We start from the raw sequence: 12,490 nt of genomic DNA on the forward strand, positions 1-12,490 counted from the left end.
TAACTCCATCTATGAAATAAATTTTCTTTTTCTTAAAGGTCTCTTGTATAATATATATTATCCCTGAATTCACTATGTAATTCAGTCCATTTAAATAATGCTGGTGCATGAATTTGGTAGTGATTAAAGTAATAGTTAATCCAAAAAAGCAGCAAGAACTTATCCTTAGTTGAACATTAATGAGCTGGGGTCTCATTGGACGGTGACTTCACTTGCCACCAAAAGGGGTATGGTGGGCTATCTTTTCTCTTCCCACGACAGGACAAAATCCTTGATAAATGAGAGAGAGAAAAAGAGGTATCAGATTACAGATTAGAGATTGAGATATAGGGGGGGGGGGGGGGAAATGGCAGCCATGGTGTTTTCTTTACTGTAATCTGTGTTTCTTTCTGCTCCAACTTCACTCATACTCCAAAACAAGATGTTTGATGGAGTGCCGGACCAGTTCCACCAATTCATAGGCGCCCCCGTCGCCTCATCAGCATCACCAGCAGCCGCAAGAACCGCTGCCGCAACCACCACTCTCCTTCTCCCCCTGTCTTTCACTTCTTTTGACCCTTTGTTCACTTCTTCTTCTTCAAACTCCCACCATCATCCCCGTCAGCTGCAGCAGCCTCCTCAGTTGTTGCAGTCATTGCACCAGCAGAAAAATAATGAAGACAATACCAGCTTGGTAGCTATGAACATGGAGATCGTTAATGAAAGAGATCAGAGATCCATGGCTGAACCAATTGATCATCATCATCATCAACAGCATCAACATAACCCTTGGTCCAACGATGAAGTTCTTGCACTGCTGAGGGTTAGATCTAGCATGGAAGCTTGCTTCCCAGAATTCACTTGGGAACATGTATCAAGGTATATACAATTATAATGTTCATTTCATTCACTTCTTGATGCAATTTTCTAAATTCTGATCAATGAAACAATGAAATCGGATATTAAACCAGCTACCCCATGTATATTTATGGAGGAGTTGTTAATAAAAGAGAAAGAAGGGGTATTTGTATTGTAATTAAATAAACAAAAAAGGGCTAGGTATAGTATTTTTACAAGTGAATAATGGATAGTAAAATAGAAAAGAATAAGTGTTTGATATATATATATATACATACATACACACAATTATGGTGGGTGCAGGAAGTTGGCAGAGCTTGGGTTCAAAAGGAGTGCAGAGAAATGCATAGAGAAATTTGAAGAAGAAAACAGATATTTCAACACCATCAATTGCAGCAAAAACTACAGGATCTTTAGTGAACTTGAAGAACTTTGTCAAGCTGAGAACCCTCCCTCATCACCACCACCAGCGGCAGCAGGAGGAGGAGGAGAAGGATGCGGTTGTGGTGGCCGATGAAACAACAAGTCAATGGAAGAAGAAAACAATATAGGTCAGAATTGGAAGGTGATTCAAGAAATATTGATGAATTATACCGAACTTCACCAGCAAACAACAATGCTGCAATATCATCAGATCAGGATATCAATAATGTGATTGACAACAAAGGAAATGATGATGATAACAAGGCCAGCAGCAAGAACAATAACAACAAAAAGAGGAAGAGAGTGAAGAAACTTGAGATGTTCAAGGGATTTTGTGAGGAAATTGTGAACAAGTTGATGATCCACAGGAGGAGATGCATAACAAGCTGCTTGAAGACATGGTGAAGAGAGATGAAGAGAAAGTTGCAAGAGAAGAAGCTTGGAACAAGCAAGAGCTTGATAGGAATAACCAGGAGCTTGAGCTTAGAGCTAAAGAACAAGCCATTGCCGGTGATAGACAAGCCACCATTATCAAATTCTTGACCAAATTCTCACAAAATGGATGTTCAAATCCTTCTCTTGCTGCTTCATCTTCTTCATTGCCAGTTTCAGGAAACCCTAATCCTATTGCCAATGACCATAACAAAGTTGATCAAGTTTCTACCACTACTTCTGCAACTCAAACAGTCAAATCACACCCATATCCATTGCAGAAAACCAAGCCACTCAAAACCCTAATCCAAAAACACTCACACCCCAAAACCCTAATTCCCCATTGACATCATTGAAGGTAAGCAAAGCTCCTCAAAACCCTACATCCAATGAAAAAGAAGACTTTGGAAAGCGGTGGCCGAGAGACGAAGTGTCGGCACTGATAAACCTGAGATGCAGTTTTTACAACAACGGTGACCACCACGACAAGGAAGAAGCCGCCATTAAAGCTCCCCTATGGGAAAGAATCTCAAAAGGGATGTTGGAGTTGGGTTACAAGAGAAGTGCAAAGAGGTGCAAGGAGAAATGGGAGAACATAAACAAGTACTTCAGAAAAACCAAAGATGTCAACAGGAAGAGGTCAATTGACTCTAGGACATGTCCTTATTTTCACCAATTAAACACCTTGTACAATCAAGGAACACTCACGTCACCCTCCGAAGAGCCGGAAAACCGCTCATCTTTGCCGGAAACAGCCGGTACCGATTCTTCTCGAAGGGCCGACGACAAGACAACCGTACAAGTTTCTAAAGGTGACGAAACGAGCAACATAATTCAAATACCAGATTTTGAATTCGAATTATAAATCACATTACTATAGTATTAGAGAAATAACAGTACTTTTTTGGGGGTTTGAAATTTTTATTTTTTCTTAAGAGAATCTGATGTAAACTTCCATGGAGGATGTATGTTTAAACTTGTATGGTAGTGAGCACCGACACTTTGGGAAATGACAATTTAATTTCAGGGTTTCATTTTATAATTTATTTATGTTATTCTTTTTTTAAAATTTTCTATATTTATCTATATTAATTAATTTAAACTCATAGTTTAAATACAGATTTGTGTTTACTATATGTAGGAAGGACAGTGTCCATGAGGGGCAGTTCACTGTTTCATGCCAAATAAAATAAAAACGATGCAGAAAGGAAATTCGGAATCTTTTCAGCCAAAAAAATGAGGTTTTGTTCACTAGTTGCTGGAAATTTTCAGAAAAGGTAACAGATAAAATCTGAATATATACCCATTAATTTTAGCTATTTTTATTTAATATTTGTTTTATGATTTATATTAAAAGAGAGATTTTTTAAATTATTTCATTTTGGTCGTTCACCGTTAAAAACTTAACAGTGATATTGACGTGTCATCATAAAGAGAAAATAACCTCAGTGACCGAAAATGCCATATAATATACGGTTTTAACCAACTTTTTTTTGATTTGCGAAAATGACCAATAAATTCGCAAAGCGCACTCCAATTTCGCAACTCAGTTTCCAAATTCGCAACGCGAATATGTAAATCGCAACGCGAATCTGTAAATCGCAACACTGAATTTCAAATTCGCAACTCGATTTCTGAATTCGCAGCTCGATTTTCGAATTCACAACATGAATTTTAATTTCGCAACAGGTTTTATTTTCGCAACACAAATGTTTTGGGTATATAACTACGCAATAGTAGCAATTCATAACATAAATTCATAAATCGCAACTCATTCCATCTCAATCTATCACTCTCTCCGGCGACATCCATTCCTATATCCAACGACATCCTTCCCCATCTCTAATTTTTTTTTACATAATTTTATTTCTATATAATTTTTCAATTATTTCTCTCCCAAATTATCAACTATCAACTTAATAAAGGTATGTTCTTCTATAAGTTAGTGATGATATGTAGTTTATAGCTCGTTTGTTTAGTAAATTAATTTACAATTTGTAGAATAAAATCATCTAATGTTGATCATGTTTGAATAGATTTGTGTTTTGAAGGGTCATGGGAGAATGCTCATGGTGTTTTACGATATATGCCTTTACCCATGAATCTTCAACTAAAACTGTCATTAAAAAAGTTAACTTATGAAACTCTAATGTTACGTGCTGCAAAGAAATTGAATTTAGAGCCTCTAAGTGGATTTAGGATATCTTATCAGAGAAAATGTATCTTATCATAGAAAATGTAAAGTTTATTTGTTAACCGACAATAAAGATGTTGAACGATTCATTGCTTATATAGTGTTTCGCAAGAAGATGATGCTACATTATATGTTGTTAAACCTAGAAGTAGTGAAGTTGGGTCAGTAGCAGGTAGTAATCAACTAAGTTCTTCAACCCCAGTTTATGGTGCTCACAATGTACAACGTTATTATCAACCTCAAAATTTAATGGTTCCACTACAATTTCATGACCAAGAAAATTTTGTTTCACCATATTTCCAATATCAAACACAATCTCAAAACCCACAACCTTTTCCTAATCCAAATCTCAATCAACTATCAGCACCAAATTCCAGTTTTCGTATTAACCAGTTAGAAGATGATGAGCCAACAGAAAAAATTGTAAGTACTAGTCAGTATTCGAAATTTGATCTTGATCAATACCCGTACTTTGATCTTGATCAATACTCGGATTTTGATTATTTTTTAGAAGAAGAAACAAACCCTGCGTGTAATGATTTTGATATTGATCAATACCCGAATTTTAATGATGAAACAGTCGCTGCCGAGGAAGATGTTGTTGATGATAATGAGGAGGAAGTTACGACTGTGAATGAACATGTTGAACATCCATTTTGTAATTCATATAACCCTGAAGAAGAAGAACAAGAAGAACAAGAAGTCCCCGAAGAAAAAAGAAGAAGAAAATACCACGGGAGTATAACTGGAATATGCCAGAATTACTTCAGAAACCGGAAGAAGAGTTGGTAAATATAGTAGTTGATTGTTACACAAAAGTTATTCGTATCAAGAAAGATGATTGTTTTGATACAAAGGAAGACTTGAAGATAGCTTTGTATACGAAATGTGTGGAAGATGGCTATCAACTAAAAGTTAACAAATCAAGCAAAGATCGTTTCGAAACAAGGTGTATGATTTACAAAAACTGTACGTGGCGTATGATTGCAAAGAGGATAAAAGATTGCGAAATGTTTCAAGTTAGGACTTTTATTGATAAACATACATGTTCAAGAACCCAAGTTTTTCCTCACCATAGATAGGCAAACAAAAAGGTGTTGGGTGATTTTCTGGCTGAGTTAATGTTTTTTAATGGCAGAGTATATCGGGGATATGAAATTATGACTGACATGAATGCTCGGTTCAAGATTAGTATCTCATATTCTCAAGCTTAGAGAGCCAAATGTTATGCCTTGGAATTGTTGAGGGAGTCGCTAGAAGCATTGTTTGCCCAACTGTTGGCTTATTGTCACAATTTAAAGCTGAAAATCCTGGGTCGGTAACTCATATCAAAACAGATAGAGATGGACGCTTTGAGTTGTTGTTTATCGCCATTGGTACTGCGGTTAGTAAATCATTATAATTTTGTTGACTCATTTTTGTTAGTTATATGCATTTCACATTTAAATGAATATATTTATTATGTATATTATTTTATAGATACGTTCGTTTATTACTTGCATGCGCCCAGTTATTATAGTTGACGGAGCACATTTGAAAGGTCGATACCTTGGAGTAAACTTATTAGCAGTAGCCATGGATGCTAATAATGGGATACTTCCAATAGCTTACGGGGTTGGCAAATCTGAAACCTTTTATTCATGGACATGGTTTATGGGGCATCTTAAGGATTGCATAGGTCCTATTAGCAATCTGACAATCATATCCGATAGGGCAAACTCAATTGACAATGCAGTTAGAAGGTGTTTCCCATATGCTTTTCATGAACTTTGTGGTGTTCATTTGTACATAAATCTAAAATCAAGGTCTGCTGGTATAAAAAATCACAAATAGATATACTGGAATGCTGTAAAAACTTATCGGGAAGTGGATTTTAATAAGCATATAAATTGTTTAAGACGTGTTTTGCCTCAATGTGCTCAAACACTAGAAGATGTTGGGTTTGAAAGATGGTAAAGAGTACAATAACTTGGAGCAAGATATGGTTTCATGACGTCTAATAGTGCAGAATCAATCAACGCTCTAAGTCGCCATTCCCAAAAATTACCCATTACTATGTTAATGGAGTTTTTTCGAGCCTCTATTCAACAGTCGAACTACAAGAAAAGAAACCATGCAGGTATTATTTCTTTTAATTCATAACTTATCATATTTAATATATATTTTACTAAGGATTATTTATTTAAATTTACAGGAACATTGAAACGTCGTGTTACACCATGGACTGAAAAGAAGATAACGAAACGTGTTGTGAAGTCAACGTCATGGAGAGTTGAATCATGTTCAAACACTTTGTTTGAAGTATTGGATAATAACATAAATGGTCTTATCGATCTAAATACAAAGACGTGTAGTTGTATGAAATGGCAAACATCTGGTTATATGTGTGGCTATGTTATAAAAGTTGCTTTTATCTAAACCAAGATGATTCAAGCGCATATGCTATGGATTGCTACACTACAGAAGTATATCGACAGACTTATGTCGAGATTGTCTACCCTATTCCACATCCTTCTGAGTATGACACACCAAATGACTTACAAACAGTTTTGCCACCAGTCATGGACTGCAGACTACCTGGCCGACCAAAAAACCATGATCGTATACCGCCTAAGGGTGAAGAGAAGAGGATATCAACCTGTAGTCAGTGCAAGGAAAGTGGTCATACAAGGTTGGCCTGTGGATCACCAGTGCCATCACAATCATCTTTTCCTCTACCAAAATATGGATCCTCATCAAAATCCAAAGCTCATATGGTGCCAAGAAAAAGGAAATCAAAATCGCAATCAAAATCAAAATCTCAATCACAACCGGCTTCACCTTTTGGGACTTATTAACTTAGGTGATTTTTAAATGAAAATGTTGTATTATGTGTATTTTATGTGTGAATGCATACATTTTCAGTTAGACATGCATTAGTAACTTGAGTTTGAACATTGCAATGATCTGTTCAGTTATTATCACTTATCAGATTGTTGTCTTTTATCTTTTTCAGTTGTATTTTATGTAGTCAAATATGCAACGTGAAAATCAAATTCGCAACGCAAAAATCGCAATGCAAATTTGACTTTCGCGTTGCGAATTTGACTTTCGCAACAATCGCAACGCGAATTTTACTTTCGCGTTGCGAAAGTGTACCTTCAATAGGTCTTTTTTACCTTCAACATAATGCATATTGAAAATTAAACAACAAATCAATTAAACATTGTTGTGGGTACATTATTTGAACATTGTTATGGGTACATTATTTGGAAATTAATGTTTCGGACTTCGTTAGAAATAACTTTTTTCATCGAATTAATTTCGTTGTTGTGGGTACATTATTTGAACATTGTTATGTATAAATTTGTTGTGTATGTATGTTTTGGTTTGATTATATTGTATGTATATTTTCATTCAGATGTGATGGGCAGTGCATAACAAAACAATCTATCTCTTCCATGTAAGTACTTTATTCCCACCATGTGACAAGTGTGACAACCCCATCAACTCACAACTCAGCTTTGAACTCAATCAATATTGTCTTTTAGCTTGATGGTTCATAAAGCATGTTACTTGAACAGTATGAATCAATTATGCAATTTCCATGTTCAATTTAACACTGCATTTCAAATTCATTTCATATGTAATTGGAGTTTGAATTTAAATTTAAATTTGAGTTTGAATTTCAATATAAATTTCGGCTCCACTATATTAGCCCAAGCCTTTGTTCCATCCAAACAATAACTTACTCAATGGAACAACTTAGCCAATATGCATGTTATCATTGATTATTCCTAATTTCCATTGTTTTTTTCCAACTTTAAACGCGAGGGAAGTCTCGATCATCGTAATTTTTAGTTAACAAGCATGAAGATTGGATATTCGAAGAATGCCTTTCGGATATTATCCATTTCAGTTATCTCACTAAGGTAGTTTAACCCTAAACTGAAACTATCTTAGCTAAACATACTTGATGTAGAAGCAGCTGCAGATTTAAAATCTCAATGGTGATGCATTTGGTTCTCAAACAGTTAAAGCGTCAGAAACGTTTCTGACGTATGATCTGGGTGGTATACGGGAAATGCAACAAATGACAACTAAAAATCCCGATAATTGAGGGCTACAACTTGTAATAATAACAAAAAATAAGTCTGAAATGCTTACGAGTACCACCCAAATCATAAGTCCGAAATTCTTCCGATGCTTTAATTATTTGAGAACCAAATGGACCGCCTTCAAGATTTTAAATATGCAGCTGCTTCTACATCAGCTATGTTTCTCTCAGACTGTTTCGATTAACGATTATCCTATCTTCATGAGCTGGATGAAATGGATAATATTCATAATGCATTTTTTTACATAATTTATTTCTATATAATTTTTAATGATTTCTCTCCCAAATTATCAACTATCAACTTAATAAAGGTATGTTCTTCTATAAGTTAGTGATGATATATAGTTTCTAGCTCGTTTGTTTACTAAATTAATTTACAATTTGTAGAATGAAATCATTTAATGTTGATCATGTTTGGATATCGACATGTGGATCACCAGTGCCATCACAATCATCTTTTCCTCTACCAAAATATGGATCCTCATTAAAATCCAAAGCTCATATGGTACCAAGCAAAAGGAAATCAAAATCAAAATCGCAATCAAAATCAAAATCCCAATCACAACCGGCTTTACCTTTTGGGACTTATTAACTTAGGTATTTTTAAATGCAAACGTTGTATTATGTGTATTTTATGTGTGAATGCATACATTTTCAGTTAGACATTCATTAGTAACTTGAGTTTGAACATTGCTATCAAAATCCCAATCACAACCGGCTTCACCTTTTGGGACTTATTAACTTAGGTGATTTTTAAATGCAAACGTTGTATTATGTGTATTTTATGTGTGAATGCATACATTTTCAGTTAGACATTCATTAGTAACTTGATTTTGAACATTGCTATCAAAATATCAATCACAACCGGCTTCACCTTTTAGGACTTATTAACTTAGGTGATTTTTAAATGCAAACGTTGTATTATGTGTATTTTATTTATGAATGCATACATTTTCAGTTAGACATTCATTAGTAACTTGAGTTTGAACATTGCTATCAAAATCCCAATCACAACTGGCTTCACCTTTTGGGACTTATTAACTTAGGTGATTGTTGAGTTAATCGATTGACGAAATCGACCAAGAGGGGGCGAATTGGCAATTAAAATTTTGGTGGAAGCTTTTGCAGAAAATTGAAAGTAATTGCACATCGATTTAGAGTGGTTTGACTTTCTCAACCAAAGTCTACGTCCACTACCTTAGCTATCCACACTAAGGATTTTCCAACAAATTCACTAATTTTTTCTTTCTTTTGAGGACAAAGAGTAACCTTACAACTCCCTCAAGAATTATACCCCAAATTCTTGAGCACACTCTTTTTCAAAGAGAAATACACAAATTTACAAACTTACAAGGAAAACCTCATAAGGTAAGATGTTTGCACAATTCTAGAACAAGAAAAGAATACTCAAAAATAATTACAAATGAGCACAAATGGTGTTCTTGAAAGCAAAATGAATATTGAAAGGAAAATTGGCTTGATTTGCACAAACTTGGTGTTTGATGCTTTCTCTCTTGTTTCTCTATGATTTCTTGTTGATCAAAGGCTTCATAACTTGTTTAAATACTCCCTCAATTGATTCTAAACATTGGGGATGATTAGTGGAGTCAATGGAGCCGTTTAAGTGTGAAAACCATTAATACAACAGTTTGGAGCGTGGGGGGAATCGGTACCCCTCATGGGGAATCGATTCCTTAAGTGTAAAATTCAAATATTTCGACCGTTAAACGGGGGGAATCGATACCCCCTGGGGGGAATCGGTTCCCTCCGAGCATACTGGAATTTCTCGGAGCAAAACCATTCATGGGGAATCGGTACCCCCTTGGGGGGGAATCGGTTCCCACTGGACATTCTGGAATTTTTTGCTTTAAAACGGTTCGAAATACTTTGTAAAATTGTTTTGAAATTATTTTAAGATTAAAACTTAATTTTACACTTGAGTAAGGATTAAAAATGACTTTTAAAAGATTTGGAGTAATATTTTGATATTCGAATAATTATATCGAATATACTTAGAAAACCTTATTGGAAAATCTTAAAATTCATTTATCTTATTTTGTTATATCGAAATATCAAAATATTTTCAACAATCTCCCCCTTTTTGATATAACAAAACATTTTAGTAATTTTAAGATTTTGAAATCAAAAACGACGTTTTTGAAAAATTACTCCCCCTTACTTTAACACTTCTCCCCCCTTTTGTTAAATCAAAAAGACATTTTAATAGAGTTTAAACAAGGTTTTGAAATCATTTAGCCAATTGATTATATATAGCTTAAGCTGCTAAGATCACAATCAAGAGAAACGTTAGTTATTAGTTCCATAATTCAATATTCATAAACATGTAATGGATAATTGGCCATATATGTCTAAAGATGCAAAAATAAACATTAAGCTCAAAATGAAAGTTAAAACCAAACCAAATATATAAGCATGTTAGTTCAAATATCCAATTATCCAACAAATTCAAACATCCAAAATAAAATAATCCATGAACATCAAAATGTTTCACAATTCAAAGTTCTGAGTTCGGGATGATAAACCCATTGACCCAAAGACCGAGTTTGATAAATAAATTACTAAGGAGACAACCAAAAACCAAGGTTTCTATATTCTTAGAAGGAACAATGTTTATGGAAACTCACTAAAGATGATCTGTGGCAGATTAATCTTCTTTTTATGTTGGATACAATATATCCACCATATATATATGTTCCTAAGGGAGGAGTACCTATCTCCGGATGGTCTAAACCACCAAGAGATCAAATAATGAAGCAATCTATCACGATGAGTTCTTAGGGTACTCTCACTATCCTTAGACTTATAGGGTGAATCCACAGTCTCTTTTTAAACCTGAGTTATCTAGTCCAAAATGGGTAGCGATTGTGTCGGAGTCAATAAAAATGAATTGTCCTCAAAGATAGGATCGAATTCCTATAGTTTCATATCGGCGCTCGTTTTGGACACATACAACATTGGAATAGAAAAAATGCAGACTAATTGATGATAAACCAAAGGTTTGAGTTTAAAGAGTTTATCAAACTTCTAGGATTTAAGAGTAGAAAGATATTGGAAGTCCATATCTTCTATAGCTTGGATCGAAGGGATACACACTTCCCATATTTTGTATGACTCAAAACAAGTATGGTACATATGGTATAGATCTTGTCCACAACCAGTTACGTTGAAACAAGAGTTCATAATGGTCATATTTGGGTTATTTGGATTGGGTGGAGGAATAAGAGGTCGATTTTAACTTGAGCTACTAGACAATGTCCTAGGTCATTTAGGATTTGACATGGTTTAAGAATCAGAATATAATATGTAACCTGTAAATTTAAACACATTTATGCAATATAATCAAACCCAAAACTCAAATGAGTCCTCAATATTTCAAGGTTCTCTAAACCGAATCCTAAAGGGCAATGTTTTAAAAAACTATTTGGAAAATAATGTTTGAAAATCATAATACGTATAGTTTTTATGAAAACATAATTGAATCAAAAACATCAATTAAAGCAACAATTTTTGATTTTTTTATTTCGAAATTTAAAAATAGTTTTGAAAAATTGAGTGTTTTTGACGAAATTGGTTGTAAAATCATCATATAACAAATGCTCGATGTAATGTTAATCTTAGAACTAATCAAAACTAGTCTTAAGTTCAAAAATCAATGAAATAGAGGATTTTGAAATATTACCTTGAAAATTTGGATTTTATGAGAATGTGATGTTGTTTGCAAGGATTAGAAGTTGAAGAACGATCTAATTCTGACTTGTATTTGATGATTTTGGCAAAAATGGAGATTTAGAGAGAAAGAGAGGATGAACGAAGTTTAAGAAAGAAGAGAGGTTTAGAGAGAATGAGTTTTCTGGTCGTGATGTATCCAGAACCCATTGGGGGTATCGATTCCCTCAATGAGGGAATCGGTTCCCATTCAAAGGGGGAATCGGTTCCCTTATGGGGGTATCAATTCCCTCTTGCAAATATTTAAAAAATATGTATTTTAAATATCCAATAGTGCTAAATTAATTAATCCTAGTGGTATTGGCAACTCATATTTCAAAAATTAACTATGTTCAAACAATCAAATTTGTCATTAAACATCATTTGAACAGAAAATTAATTTTCACTAATAATCATAAACTCCCCCTAACTAATAACAAAAATGCAATCAAAAATATTATTTTAAGCCTTTTTTATTTATTCTTAAAAGTGTTAAAAATTATTTTTAAATACTAAGTGAAGATAGATCAGTTAAACCTAATTCTCTCCTAAGTGTCCAAAATCTTTCCTTATCTAAGGGTTTTGTAAAAATATCCGCTAATTGGTGCAAAGTATTAACAAATTCTAGAGCTACATCTTCCTTAACGACATGGTCTCTAATGAAGTGATGTCTAACTTCAATGTTCTTAGTTTTAGAGTGTTGGATGGGATTTTTAGTGAGACAAATAGCACTAGTATTGTTACACTTAATAGGAATAGTACCTACTTCAATTCCATAATCA

General features: G+C 34.2%; 1 pseudogene; it reads left to right on the plus strand.

The window, feature by feature from the left end:
- The first annotated feature begins 313 nt into the window (after positions 1-313).
- LOC120177336 lies at positions 314-2,702 on the plus strand (annotated as a pseudogene).
- The last annotated feature ends 9,788 nt before the right edge of the window (positions 2,703-12,490 follow it).

This window comes from Hibiscus syriacus, unplaced genomic scaffold, assembly GCF_006381635.1.
Source record: "Hibiscus syriacus cultivar Baekdansim isolate YM2019G1 unplaced genomic scaffold, ASM638163v2 tig00003435_pilon, whole genome shotgun sequence".
Classification (NCBI taxonomy): domain Eukaryota; kingdom Viridiplantae; phylum Streptophyta; class Magnoliopsida; order Malvales; family Malvaceae; genus Hibiscus; species Hibiscus syriacus.